The sequence below is a fragment of the Rhineura floridana genome, chromosome 18 (genome assembly GCF_030035675.1).
Source record: "Rhineura floridana isolate rRhiFlo1 chromosome 18, rRhiFlo1.hap2, whole genome shotgun sequence".
Classification (NCBI taxonomy): domain Eukaryota; kingdom Metazoa; phylum Chordata; class Lepidosauria; order Squamata; family Rhineuridae; genus Rhineura; species Rhineura floridana.
In genome coordinates, this window is record NC_084497.1 from 1970774 (window position 1) to 1985942 (window position 15169).

The window sequence follows — 15169 nt, forward strand, 5'->3', positions numbered from 1 at the left end:
TGTGCCTCCAGATGTTGTTGGCCCACAACTCCCATCAGCCTCAGCCAGCATTGCCAATGGGCAGGAAAGATGGGAGTTGTGGTCCAACAACATCTGGAGGCACACTGGTTGGGAAAGGCTGCCCTAGACTCAAAAGGTGAGACCCTTCCTCACAATGTCTCCAGAAATGCTCTGGAAACTTCTCTGTTAGGAAGACCACTTGAGGCAAGGCAAGGCACCCACCCCCTAATGGCAGACTCTCTCCTATAATACAGAACTAACACAGACAAGAAACTGAGCTGGTCAAAATTTTGACAGCTCATCCTGGTGGAACATATTACAGAGAAGGTGGTGCTAGGGGATTGGCTGTAAAAAAAAAATCATCTGTTTCCCAGGGATTCTGGGCAGAGATGTTTGTATCCAGGCACTAATTGCCTGCAAGTTCCCTTGTCTACACTGGGTGTAAAGATCCTGAATCTGAACCATAGCTATCTTTGTTTGGACATTTGAGCAAGGAGGGATGCTGTTTGGCTGAGGGGTTTAGAAAGAACGATAGGTAAATGTTGGGGGAAGAATGGAAGCCTCTGGATGTTGACCTAGCCGTCTTTGTCGTGGGCCAATGCAAGCCTGTGCCCATCCATCCAAAGACAAGCTGAAGGTTCAGCAGACCAGATTTTAAACTTGCTTAGAAGTGTGCTAAGAACATCAGAATTTCCCTGCTGGATCAGGCTAGTGGCCCAGCTAGTTTGGCATCCTGTTCTCACAGTGGCCAACCAGGTGCCCACGATGGGAAGCCCAGAAGCAGGACCTGAGCGCAAAAGCAGGCCTCCCCTCCTGCGGTTTCCAGCAACTAATACTTGGAAGCATGCTCCCTCTGATGGTGGAGGCAGAGCATAGGCATGTGCCTCCATGAGTCTGGCTAAGCCTCTTTTTAAAGCCATCCAAGTTGGTGGCCATCACAGCCTCCTGTGGGAGCAAATCCCATCAATGAACTATGGGCTGCTGCATGAAGGAGGACAGACTAGCAATGTGAACACAGGCCTCTCTAGAAAGCCGGAGCCCATCGCCTGTATACGTTTACATATCAAAGCTTTACAGCACAATCCTCTGAAATTAACAAAATGAGAGAGTTTAGGGTAACCAGAAATTCTCCAATCAAGGAAATACGCAAATGCCCCGTGTTGCAAGTTTAAGTATTGGTTCTGAATTCCTTGGCATATATACAAGATCCTGAAACTACCAGGCCTATGCACCTCACACAAACCCTTCCACACTCTAGCAAGCAAGGCTAAAATCCTCAAACCGTGCACATGTTTAATTTTTACTAGCAGCCTCATAGCAGCATTGCTCAGGAAACAAAAAAAATCATTTCAAATCAGTGGTTAAAATCATTGCAGTTTGGAAAGACTCAGCCCGCCATCTTGATTCAAAATGGCTTCTAACTGGATCCAAACATAGATGAAAATGAGCTCCATCATCTCGGGAGCCATCATGCAAAATTTGTTTACAATATTTTTTAGAGGTGTCCAAATGCATTGAGGACAAACAACTTTCCAGAATATATAGCAGATTTATTTATTTGCTTGTTTTCCTCCTCCCTCCTGCTATTTTCCTTTTGTGCCATGTCTTTTTAGATGGTAAGCATGAGGGCAGGGAGCATCCACCTCTAACTGTTGTACTCCATTCATAACTGATGGCGCTGTGCTTGGATTTTGCCCTTTAATTTCCAGCGCTTTCCATACTCAAGTTCAGAAAGAAACAAGTGGGGCCCTGCAACAAAGTGCTGCGGCGTGGGACACTCCTGTTCAGGGTTCCAGCCAGCTGGCCATGTCAACATCCAGGATACTCCATTCCATTCCCATTTCCCTTTCCCTCCAACCATAAACCAGCATTCTGAACATGTGAGTCCACCTCTAATTTCCCCCTAAACACCTTCCCTACTTCTGCAGACCTTGGCATTCCCTGGAGCCGGTTTGCACTTCCCTCTCATGTGTGAATGAGCTACGTGAGCATCCACACGCAGAGACTGTGGCTAGGGAAATGACTGTAGCTCAGTGGTAGAGCAGCTGCGTTGCCTGCAGAAGGTTCCGGGTTCAAATCCCCGCTATCTCCAGCTAGGGCTGGGAAAGAGCCCTGCCCTGAAATCCTGAAGAGCCGCTGAGAGCCAGCATAGACAGCTCTGAGCCAGATGGACCAACCTGGTATAAGTTCCTATTTAAATCAGCTCTTTCTTCAGGACCATGAGGACTAGCACCTTGCTTTATCTTTAGGAGAAGGACCGTTGCTTAGCAGCACAGCACATTCTTTGCATGCCAAAGGTCCCAGGCTCAATCCCCAGCATCTCCAGGGAGAGCTGGGACGAAGACCCCTGCCTGAAATCCTGGAGAACTGCTGCCTGTCAGTGTAGACAATACTGAGCTCTACAGATCAGGGGTCTGACTCGGCACAAGGAAGCTTTCTTAGCTGGGGTGGGGAACCTGTGGCCCTCCAGGTGTTGCTGGACCACAGTCCCCATCAGCCTCAGCAAACAGGGGTGATGGGAGTTGGAGCCCAGCAACATTTAGGATGCACAAACGGGCGTTAGCCTTGCTCTGCTGTATTTATTTATTTATTATTTATTTATTTATTAAATTTATATACCGCCCGACTAGCAATAGCTCTCTGGGCGGTGAACATAAAACAGCATAAAAATACAATAAATAACAAAACAATACTAAAATACAAGCAACAATCCAACACAATAAACATTTTTAAAATTAAATCAGTGTAACTTAAAATGCTTCAGAGAATAGGAAGGTTTTGACCTGGCGCCGGAAGGAGAGCAGAGTCGGCGCCAGGCGTACTTCCTCCGGGAGACTGTTCCATAGTTCGGGGGCCACCACTGAGAAGGCCCTAGATCTTGTCATCACCCTCCGGGCCTCCCTGTGAGTTGGAACCCGGAGGAGGGCCTTCGTAGCAGAACATAGTGCACGGGCCGGTTCATATCGGAAGAGGCGTTCCGCAAGGTATCGTGGTCCCGCACCGTATAAGGCTTTATAGGTTAATACCAACACTTTGAATCTAGCCCGGAAACATATTGGCAACCAGTGCAAGCTGGCCAGAACAGGTGTTATATGCTCGGACCGCTTGGTCCTTGTCAGCAATCTGGCCGCCGCATTTTGCACTAGTTGTAGCTTCCGAACTGTCTTCAAAGGTAGCCCTACGTAAAGCGCATTACAGTAATCCAAACGTGAGGTTATGTGCTGTACAGCCGTTTACTGTTTACATCTCCCAGCCTGCCACACCTCAGAAGATAAGTGGGCAAAAGAGCAGAGAAGACCTTAGTGGGAGTAGGAACAGAGGGCAAATTTGATTCAGTTTGCATTTCAGGCCAAATCTATCAAAGTCACACTTTCCGAAACAATCTGAAGACCGAAACGCAGCCGTCCTTTGAAACTCACACATATCTGTATTTTGCCATGCAGTTTGCCAACCAAGCAATGTTTACAAAAATGCAAATGCTGAGGGAAAGTGTGCATAAGAATGGATTGTATTTGCAAAAGTGACATCCAAGAAAGCATTATATTAGGAGAAATTGCACGCAAAAGCACATACCTTAGCTAAAACTGCATACAAAGCTGAGCTTATTAAGAGGCATTCACACTAAAACGCTGAAGAATTTTTACAAGGATTTATTATTATTGAGAGAGACAGTGTGGCGTAGTGGTTAGAGTGTCGGACTACGACCTGGGAGACCAGGGTTCGAATCCCCACACAGCCATGAAGTTCACTGGGTGACCTTGGGCCAGTCACTGCCTCTGAGCCTCAGAGGAAGGCAATGGGAAACCCCCTCTGAACACCGCTTACCATGAAAACCCTCTTCGTAGGGTTGCCATAAGTCGGGATCGACTTGAAGGCAGTCCATTTCCATTTTATTATTATTTTAAAAGCTGCAGATTGCTGCAGAAATGCAGAGAATGGCATTGAAGGTTGGGAAGTTGGGAAACCAAGGGGACCGAAATGGCCAGATCCTTCCACCCCTAGTGGGAAGGCTGCCTCTTCTTCCCTAGCGGCAGGCAGGCCCCAAAAGGCCCCCGACATCTCCAAGGCAGGCATCTCCCTGCAGGCACCAAGCAAACTCTCTCCTCATGTTCAACAGGAAAAGCCAAATACCCCAAAAGTGGCAGGCGACACACAGACATGCTCGCTCCGACTCTCCAAGCCGTGACTTCATGTGAGATTAACGTGGAACTGTCTGGATGGTGATAGCGGGGGGGGGGGGGAGAGAGAGAGAAAGTCAGGAAAATGTTCTTGATGGGCCAGAGCCACTCCCTGAATTGGGGATTCACCATTCCTGGGTTAGAGTGCTGGGCTAGGGCTGCGGAGACCTTGGTCTAAATCCCTACGTAGCTACAACGCCCACTGCTTGTGTATTGGGCCTCAATGGGGGGAAATTTAATTCAGTTCCATTTAAAGGTGAACCTACCTTGTTTGCACTTTCCAAAACAGTACCAGAACCGAAAAGCAGCCATCTTTTGAAATTTGCACTCCCCCGAATTTTGCAAGGCAGTTCTCCAGCCGAGGAATGCGCATGGAAATGCATAGACTGGGGAAAGGATGCATAAAAGTGCATGTATTAGTGAAGATAATATACCAAAAAAAACCACATTGTATTAGGGGGAATTGCTTTGCGAAAAAAGATCTATTAGGCAAAAATAGCATCATACCAAGATGCGTGTATTAGAAGAAATTCGCACAAAAACTATGATGAATTTTCATGAGGACTGGCAGAGTGGCGTTTGCAAATGAATGTGGATCGTTGAACTTAAGAATGGAAAAATTAGAAACCGAAATTGACGGAGTCACCCAGCCCTACCTCTGATGACTTTAACGTATGTGCATATACTAGTGAACATAACATACAAACACATAATGAACGTACAAAGCCTTTTCAGTTGTGGCTCCCCATCTGTGGAATATGCTCCCCACTGAAGTCTGCCTGGCGCCTTCACTGACATCTTCTCTGTGCCAGGTAAAGATGTAGCTTTTCTCCCATTTGATAGATTGAGGTGATGGTCTAATAATAATAATAATAATAATAATAATAATAATAATAATAAACATTAGGAGGAAACAGTTGGCAAAAATGTGCACGTTTGGAACACCCCCAAGAAAAATGTGTCTATCAGGAGAAACCCTCACTGACATGCTGATAAATTTTTACAAGTTTTTTTTTTTAATGTAAGACAATTCTAAACTGACCTGGAAATGTGCAGAACTGAACTTTAAGACCAGGAAAACTAGAAACCCAGAGAGGCCGAAACAGACAGATGCACCCGCCCCTGGTATCGGGGGACCCTCTACGCCAGATGTGAGGGGCCCTTCAGACCTCCAGATGCTGTGGAATGACAACTCTCATCATCCCTGGCCATTGGCCATGCTTGCCAGGGCTGGTGGGCATCCAACAACATCTGGAGGGCCTGCTCTGACTGGTAGCGGCTCTCCAGGGTTTCAGACAGGGAATCTCTCCCAGCCGTATCCATACATGGCAGGAATTGAACCCGGGACCTTCAGCATGCAACCTGATGTTCTAACCACTGAGTGACAACCCTTCCCCAAATTACTCATTCTTAGCTGTTTGTACTGATAACATTATCAATCGATACGATTATTGCAAACCGCTTAGAGGTTTCTGATAATCAAGCAGTATAGATAAACTTTGTTAAATAAATAGCTACAAGTCATGCCAATGAAAGACATGGAAAATTATAGCACCAGATGCATTTCTCAGATTTTGCCACTGCTTCAATTTCTGCAGGGAGGGAGGGTGAGGTCTGGATGAAATGCCTAAACCACACCCTACAAACCCCCCTTCCAATGCTAGCCAAATCATGGCCTTCAACAACAGGGATACAGGCCACCTCTGGCTACCTCATACAATTTGAGAACTCTATTCTGCCTTTCTATTCTCTGCCTTTAAAACACACACAAACACACACACACACACCTCTTCCCCCCCCCAATATCCCTGCATTTTTCAACCAGTTAAGAACATTTGTGTTTGGCTGCCTGCCTCAGACCCCATCCCAGCAAGCCGCGGACCTGGAAACTGTCCCAATGTCAGTTTGCCTTCGGCTGGCCAGAAATAATCTGGATTCTGTTATGTTTGAGACTCAGAGCTTGGAAAAGTTACTTTTTTGAACTACAGCTCCCATCAGCCCCAGCCAGCATGGCCACTGGATTGGGCTGATGGGAGTTGTAGTTCAAAAAAGTAACTTTTCCAAGCTCTGAGTCTTCAAGCGCCTGCCCCAGCTTAGAAAGAGGCAACAGTGATGATTCCTGCACTTTGGCTCAGAGCTGGAGAGGCGGGTGGAGGGGGCTGCTTCGTTTTGGCCACGAGATCGTTGGCACAAGATGGCCCTCCTGAGCTCGGAAACAGGGAGAGTCTCTGGTGGAGAAGGGAAAATCTTTTGTTTGCTAGGGGTTAATGCATCCAGGAACCCTTGCCTGCCTTTCTTACTAGGGGAAGTCCACAAGGTTGAGATCACATGCATACTACACATTTATTCCGTTGTTATTCCATTTCAAAGACTCATGGCTTCCCCCCCAACCCCAATAATCCTGGGAAGGGTAGTTTGAGAAGGGTGCTGAGAGCTGTTGGGAGATACACACCCCTCCCACAGCTATACTCCTCTGGGAAGAGGGATTGATTGATTGTTAAACAACTCTGAAAATTGTAACTCCATGAGGGGAATAACAAATAACAAATAACAATAACAGCCAGCCATGAGGACTAGAATCTTAATTCAGGACAAGGCCTGCAGCTCAGTGCCGGAACACCTGCTTTGCAATCAGAAGGTCTCCTATTCAGGGCATAGCATAGACCATCCTAAGCTAGATGGGCCTGTGGTCTGACTTCATAGAAGACAGTGTTCTATGTCTCTTCATTCGTTTCCCCAGGTCAGGAAGGAATGCCAGAGCTTCGATTCAGAGCTCTGGTTTCAGCAGTGAACCAGCTCAGGCAGGAAGCTGTAGCAGGAGGTAGAGGCACCACCCTCTTTCTTGGCTGTCCATCAGGTCGTGGCCCAAGCAGGGGCTCCGACGCACCTCTCTGGGAGTCGGCTACTTTGCCCAAAGCTCTGAAGTTCCTGCCTGGCTCCTTGTCTCCTGCAGGGCTGGGGGGGGGGGTCCGAGACCGGCCCAGGGGCCCAGGCAGCAGGGGGAGGAGACTTGCCAGCAACGGCACCAACACGGCGGGTCCGAGGGTGGGGGTCCGAGAGGCAACGTCAGAGAGTCCATGGGCAAAGCCCAGGCAAGCCGAGAGGCAGTTTCCGTGGTCAGGTTCAGACTCAGCAGGAGAGCAGCGAAGACATATCGTACCAGCGCAGGACACAGACATTATTCCAGCAGCTCTTCCAGCCCAGCACTGGGTCCTTTTGAGCTGGAGCTGCTGGAACGACACCCCCGGCCACAGCTGACTCCTGTTAACTACCTTCAGCCAGTCCTTTACTCCCGAGGAGACCTGGCCTGGAGTCAGGCCCTTCTCCAGACGGGCCAGCAGACTGGCATTCAGAAGCATCCTGACCCCAGCCACAGAGGACCAGCAGAGTCATCATGACTTGTAGCCATTGACAACCCCTTCCTCCACCATGGATTTATCTAAGATCACTTCCACACCAGACATTTATTCCACTATTCTTACGCTTTAAGCACCCATGGCTTTCCCTGCAAGGAATCCTGCGAAGTGTAGCTTGTGAAGGATGCTGAGGGCTGTTCGGGGACCCCCTGTTCCCCTCACCATAGAACTACAATCCCCAGAGTTTACATAATAGGACACATGCTTTGTATGTAAGAGGTTGCAAGTTCAGTCTCTAGCATCCCCAGGCTGGGCTGGGAAAGGTACATCTCTGAAGCCCTCAGAAGTTGCTGCCAGGCAGCGTAAGACAACTCCAAGCTCAATGGGCCACTGCTTTGGCTCTGCATGAAGCAGGTTCGTACAGTCCTAAGCATGTGCAGAGTGCCACTGAGTCCTCAGCAGCACACCCATCAGGGCCTTCAGGGCAGCGGGCATGATCCCAGCCACATGCACCTCTCCCCTTGTAAACTGGCTATTCACCAGCAGTATGACGCGTGCACAATAAATCATCTTTGAAGCATTAGGAGGGAATCGCTTGAAGGGGATCTTTCCCAGGGCACCGTTGAAGGACGCAGCAAAGATTACAGTGCGTGATTCTATTTGAAATGTCTCTGGGCATTTCCAGGTCTTTCGCCCACAGCGTTTGGTGCTACTGACACGGTCCTATTGACCCCCTGGCTGTTCTTTTTCTTATGGTGATGGATGCACCTTGGATGCTCCCCAGATCCAGATGTCCCGAAGTTCGTCGTAGCAAGACAGCAGCTGGTTCCCATCCCTCAGCGGTGCCGGAGACTGTCTCTGTGCTCCTGCTGGGCTTGGCAGGGAGGGCAGGCAGAAAGCCAGGGAAAGGGTTCCCCCCCCCATTGCTGTGGAGTCACAATGCCAGGACTTTGGGGCAGACGTCGAGGGCCCCCGGTCAGAAACACGAGCAGGGCTGGCTTCCTGCATTCCTGCCGGCAGGGAAGTCCAGCGTCTATCACGACCTGACCCACATGATATTGTTAATTGCATGTTTTAATTACAGATGTTTACGTTTTCATGTTTTAATGGGATTGCTTTGTTGCGCGTTTTAATTATGGAGGTATCTGTTTTGATGTACGTGTTAAACTGTCTGTCCAGCTTTGCACAGCACTTAGGAGCCTTTTCCCCAGGCTGAAGGGAACCGCTTCTGGCAACCCGAAGATCACTGTGAAAGAATGCATCTAACTGCACTTTAGAATATTTTTAAATTGCATTTTAGAGTATTTTTAACTGTGATAGGATGTTTTTAATTGGAATGGTGTTTTGGAATGTTTTTAGTGTGTTTTTCATTTTCTTTGCCGCCTTTCGGAGGGCGGGCAAGATATAAATTCAGTTAATAACAACAACAACCATTTGGCATTAAAGCAGTGCAGAAATGAAAATCGCCATCATCAGAGGCAGGGGTGGGTGAATCTGTCCATCTCATTTCCTCACAGTCTCATTTGCCCAGTCTTAAATTCAACTCTTCATATTCCCAGTTTCATTTGCAGTTTTTCTTTAAAACTCATCGGCGTTTTAATCCCAATTTCTTTTTTATGCCATTTTGCCAGATATGCCCCCCCCTCTTTTAAAGCAAATTCCCATAATATAATGCAATAGCTCCCAAACTTTCCCTGCCGTGGACCACTTGAAAATTGCTGATGAGTTTTCTGCCTGCTGTAATGCGCTGTAATGTTTTTTAATGTTTTTTCCAGACACACCGCAGACCACCTGAATGAAGCTTGCGGACCACTGGTGGTCCATAGACCACCTGATATAATGGATTTGTGTATATTATCTTTACACATATGTGCATTTTTATACATACTTTGCGTAGTATAGGCATTTTTGAACACACGAGTCGCCTTACATAGCTGAAGAACTGCACGGCAAAAATGTGGATCCTGTTGCATTTGAAAGGAAGGCTGTCTTTCAGTTCTTGCACTGTTTCAGAAAGTTTGTTTTTAAATGCAAACAGACGTGAGCCAATATCACAATCTGTCCAAAGGCGAGGAGAAACAGATAACCGCCTGGCTGTTCTTCGTGTGGGCAGGCCCTATAAAAACAAGCATACACAAGAACTTCTTTGCTGGACGAGACCCTAAAAGCAGGGAACCTTTGGCCCTCCAGCTGTTGGCCACTGCCAGTCAGTGTAGACAATACCAACCAGGGGTGACTCAGTATCAGGCAGCTTCCTGTGTTTGTCATTAAATCAACTCTTTATTCAGAACCATGAGGACAGGAATCTTGCTGTTTTTTAGGGGAAAGTCAACTTTGTGGCAGAGCAACTACTTTCCATGCAGAAGGCCCCAAATTCAGTCCCCAAAAGCATCTCCAGGCAAGGCTGGGAACGTGCCCAGCCTGGAATCCTGGAGAGCCACTGTGGGCCTGTCAGCATAGACAGCACTGAGCTGGATGGCTCAATGGTCTGACTCAGTATACAAGGCACCTTCCTAGGCTCCAGAGGGCCTAATTTGTTTGCACAAAATTTGCAGGGTGCTTAGCCAACGCTGGCTTCTTATTGAGCATTCAATCGGGTTTGTTTGCAGAGAAATGAGATGACTCATAAATAAATAAATAAATGAGACGACGGTGCATCAAGCAAATGGTGTCCCTCACCCTCCAATGCATGTCCCTGTCAATTTCCTTGTTGCAAAAAGCCCTTTCTGCAATGGGAGGGGGGAGAAGTGGGTTTGTTGCACCAGAGTGCCACGTCAACTTTAACCACACAACTGGAATTTGCTGATATGTGACCGAATCCCGCCTGAAAATATAAGGCAAAACAGGAGAGAGCTCTGTAATTTACCTGCTGGGTGGACAAAACTGGTATATGTGTTGTATTCTTCTTTATTATCTTCTGTAAAATAAAATAATTTTAAAAAAAATCCTCTCTGCAGCAACTGACGAGAGGAGAAAGTCCTTGGGAGAAAATTCTTGTCAGGGAAATTCAGAATTTTGAGTTTAGGTTTCACACAGTTTTATTCAGATTGGCTATACATTCATTTTAGTTTAATATTTCTTACAAGAGGGACCATTTTCCTCCCTGTTGAATGGGGCATGTTGTGATCCACCAGGGAAATTTGCCATTCTAAGCTTGTCTGCGTTGCTGTTTTATTCGGGTCTGTGCGTTCCCCGCTATTGAGGTTACCCAGTCTTCCTTTGAAACTGTGAATGTTTGTTTTTGTGATGGTCTGATGACTAGCTGCAAAGAAACAAAATCTGATCCGCTCCACTGCACCAAAACAGCGACTTTCTGGATGTGGCCTTTGCTTCTTGGTTTCGAAGGATGAAAGCGCATGCACACCTGAACCTCAGTTGAGCTTTCCAAGGGACAGATTGATGGGGATCGAATCGCCGTCGGCGTGACGCGCCAGAGACATTTCCTCGACTTTCCTTCTCTCATAAAACTGTAGGCCAGTGTTTCTGGCTCCCCATAGCCATGACTCATGCTCCCCCTTCCTCACCACTTATTTCCTGAATTAGGGGAGGGGTCCGCTTCCTCGAAATGCCCCTGGAGAGGAGACAAGAAGCCTGGCTAAGTTTGTGTCCATGCCGGCCTTCCTGGCATGGTCTCCTAAAGAAAACAGCCCCACGACGAAGTCACGGCCATCTCCCTCCAGCCACAGACATAACAGGAAGGAGCCGTAGGGGTAAGCCAGTTGCCAGAAGGCCCCCTCCAATTGAGGGGTGGGGAGGGAGGGAGGGAGACACAGCATGTCTCACCCCCTCCTCAGTCCAAGCCAAAGCTGAGCAGGAACCAACATAGAGGCATTTGCAATCCCACTCCACGCCCGGTACCTGCAGACATGACTTCAATCAGTCACTGGAGGGCCAGACAGGAAGTGATGTCATCTTCAGTCATGTACCCACACCTCTCCCTTGGCGCATGACATCACTCTTATGATTCCCAGGCCTTTCCTGGCTGTGGCTTTTCATGAAATGTGCCTTTGATCTCTCCCCCCCAACATCCAGAGCAGCTTTCCCCAACCTGTCATGACTCCTGAATCTAGCCGCCATGGAGTCAGAGGCTCCGTGGGCTCCAGATGGGTCAGGGCTCTGAGTGGGCTGCTGAAGGAAGGGAGACTGAGATTGTCAGACAGGAGACCCCCAGAGTGACTTCCCAGACCACCAGGGCCAGAGCCTGGACCCTCACAGGCACCTTCCCCTGAGGGATGAGAGGCCTTCCACCGCGCATTGCAGTGCTGGGAGCGCACTAGGAGGGAGGCTGTGGAACGGAGGAGGAGGAGGGACAGAGCGTTGGCCCTTTACAGCTCTGGAGCTGTCCACAAAGGGGTGGATCCTGGAGGAGGCGGTCTTCCAAGGCCTCAGTCTGCTCTCGACCTTTGCTGGAGCAAGTTGCTCTCACTCGGCTCGCCACTTTCTCTGCGGGTTCCGGCACCGGTCCAGAACATGGCACTCCAGAAGTTTTGCGATTAAATGCACATCGGCTCCATCAGGGACGGACAGGCCAGAATGACAGACATTTTCTTTAATTTGGTCTAAGTGCATTGCCGTTGTAGGAGCGGGAGGGAAGATCAGCAATCTCTCGGTTCAGTATGGCAAAGATGAGGCCACTGTGTAGAAACGCGCCTGTGAAGTTGGACGGTGGAAGAGTCTGAATTACAGCATCTCCTGTTTTCAAGTAATGGATTTAGTGCCAGGCTGACCATGATCTATTAGATTTTTACTTTTAATCTCATGGCGTATTACTGTGAATTGTTTTTCTTCTTCGTACTTAACGTAGCAATAATTTCAGTCTTAGGACTTAAATTTTATGAAGATACGATTTAAAAAATGGAAAAACTCACTCTCCTTCACAGCTGCTGTTATTATGTTGATGACTCGTCTGATTCAGAGCAGCTTTGACTTGCTACTCTCTAGGGGGGCAGTCATTACTGCCCCCTCCTGAGTTCGTCGCTATCCGCTGCTGTTTCCGTTCTGCTGCAGTTTGGCTTCTGCTAAAACCTGTGCCATCGGTCTCACTCTTCACTATGGCTGAAACGAACGTAATTCATTCTGTCATCAGTTCCGGTGCAGTTCAGTGGAAGGACGACGTCAAAAACAATGCAGGAAATGACATCATTGTTGACGTACGTGTGTGGATGGGGAGGAATAGCGAATTCCGCTCATTTTCGCTTGCGTGATTTCCCTTCCTGACCTTGGACGGCCAGGCAAATCGCAGCAGTTTCCGCTCCCGTTTCTGACTGGGTTTTCCGACATCCTTAGATGTGGCCCTTCATTGCTTGGATCCATTCCCTTTGCCATCTCCAGCATATACTGTATGCTCAGTCAGCTGCAGATCAGTGCTCGGCCCCTCCCTAAATATGGGCCTCAAGAGCAACCTCAGAATAATCTCTAGGATTTTCTTATTTGGGAGGGAAAACCCCCATATAATCCTTCACTAATGAATTCTCTGTGACCTGGTGAGGTGAGGCCAGCTGGAAATGCCAACAGGATTGCCTGACAAATATTTCCTTGCAAGCATAGTGCCCAGGGATAGAGAGGGGAGGGTGGATGAACAGGGTGGGAAAGTAGGGGGTCTTTCCCTTCTGTGTCTAACTGCAAGGTCCCTGTTAATTCCAGAACTCCAAGACTGAGACCGCCTCCCTAAGGCTGATCTGGAGACCCAATTGTCACTGACCGAGTTGGAAGGTCACCTCGGTCAACTCCTTGCTCTGCACAGGATCTTGCAACTATAACATCCAAGGCTGGTGCCAGCAAGCAGTCAGGTTGGGCCCTGGCTGAGGGCCCCTGCAGCTCAGAGGGGCCCCTCCTTAGGGTGGGATAGTGAAACCCCAACTTGGAGATCCGCGGCAGCGTGGAGTTGCAGGACTCAGCAATCTGAGGCTGCTGTGGATTGCAAAGCAGGAGCTCCCATGGACCCCCCAATACCAGCAGCATGGGACTTAAATAAGCCTGTCCGCCCTACCTACCTGTCGCATCAGCATGTACACGCAGCTCGCTGTACACACAGGTCTGCCGTCACCCAGGATAGTGGCGGGGGTGTCCTTAAGGGGTTGACGCCCCTGCCATCATCTTGGATGGTGGCAGGCATGCATGCACAGTGCGCAGCGTGTGCACACTGATGTGCTGACCCAAGAGGTGGGTGGGGCAGGTGGGCTTATTTCAGCCACCTGTATCAGGTAGGGGTGTTCAGCCTTAAAGGCACTGCAGGCCTGGAGCAGGCTGGCGCCCAGAGGCCCGGGGATGTCTGGTGCCAGCCTTGCCAGATGTCCAGATGCCAGATGTCCAGCCTTGGCTGGCAGATGTCCACCGGCCTCTGCTTCAACACCTCCAGTGAACGAGAGTCCACCACACAGGAAGGTAGGAATCTGCGTTCTGCTGAGTCAGGGCACCTTGCTCAGTATTGCCTTCACTGACTGGAAGCGGCTATCCAGGGCTTCGGACAGGAGTCCTTCCCAGCCCTACCAGGAGATGCTGCTGGGGCTTGAACCTGGGACCCCCTGCACAAAAGCAAGATGCCCTATCCACTGGGCTATGGTATGTGTGGATATGAAAGTTGGACAGTGAAAAAAGCGGATAAGAGAAAAATCAACTCATTTGAAATGTGGTGTTGGAGGAGAGCTTTGCGCATACCATGGACAGCGAAAAAGACAAATAATTGGGTGTTAGAACAAATTAAACTGTCGCTCGAAGCTAAAATGATGGAACTGAGGTTATCATCCTTTGGACACATCATGAGAAGACATAAAATAGATAAAAAGAGGACAGAAAGATAGAAAATGCTTTGATTTGGATTCCTGCATTGAGCAGGGGGTTGGACTTGATGGCCTCATAGGCCCCTTCCAACTCTACTATTCTATGATTATGTGAGGAGGAGGAGATCAGTCGATTATTTGATCTGGAGATCGCTTTTTCAGAGAGCGAGAGCTGAGGGCAGTTTCAAGGAGGGATGGCGGCTCGTCCCATTTCTGTCTCTGCTCAAACAGGTTTGCTAGGCTTTGAGGGCCGTTGCCAAAACCTGCACAGCCTATTTAACCCGAGGCAATAGCAGCTCCAAAGAAACATGTGTGTGTATGTGCGCGCATGTGTGTCTGTGTAATATGCTATAGAAAGCGATGCCTCATTCAAACCACTTTCAACCATTCCTAAATCCCATTCTAGTTTTCAAATCATTTTCATCCTCTGCTGCAGATGTTCCATTGAGGGCTTGGGTTGCCCTCTAGTGACCAATCTGGGGATTTCATGAAAACATCCTGTACATCAGAACGATAAAAATTGCCCTCATGGACCCGATCCAAAGCCTGCATAAAAATGCATATATATATATATATATATATATATCAAATCAACTTTTTTACTATGGTCAACAGAACGCTGAATCATCAGAAAGAAGCATAGTATAATTACAGCCTCATTTTAAAAAATATAAATGGAATGTATATAAATAGGTGAAATAATACTTTAAAAAAATTACAAAGGACCAAAGAACATACAGTTGGTTTGGAGACTATCAAAAATCATGACTGGTCTAATACGAATATATATTCATGAAAACAGCACACCAACTTGCATTCTCTTAGGAAAAAATGCTTGCCAAAAAATGTGTCCGCT

At 48.1% G+C, this 15169-nt stretch overlaps 1 protein-coding gene across 2 annotated transcripts in view; it reads right to left on the reverse strand.

Annotated features, from left to right (window-relative positions):
- Window positions 1-15169, reverse strand: part of FBN3 (fibrillin 3) — a 178345-nt gene that overhangs the window by 144736 nt on the left and 18440 nt on the right. For both annotated transcript variants that reach the window (XM_061601743.1, XM_061601742.1), the window contains exons 2-3: window positions 4901-5035; window positions 4445-4564 (exon numbers count right to left, since the gene is read on the reverse strand). The gene's annotated coding sequence lies outside the window, so the exon portion shown is untranslated. The remainder of the gene's footprint in view (window positions 1-4444; window positions 4565-4900; window positions 5036-15169) is intronic.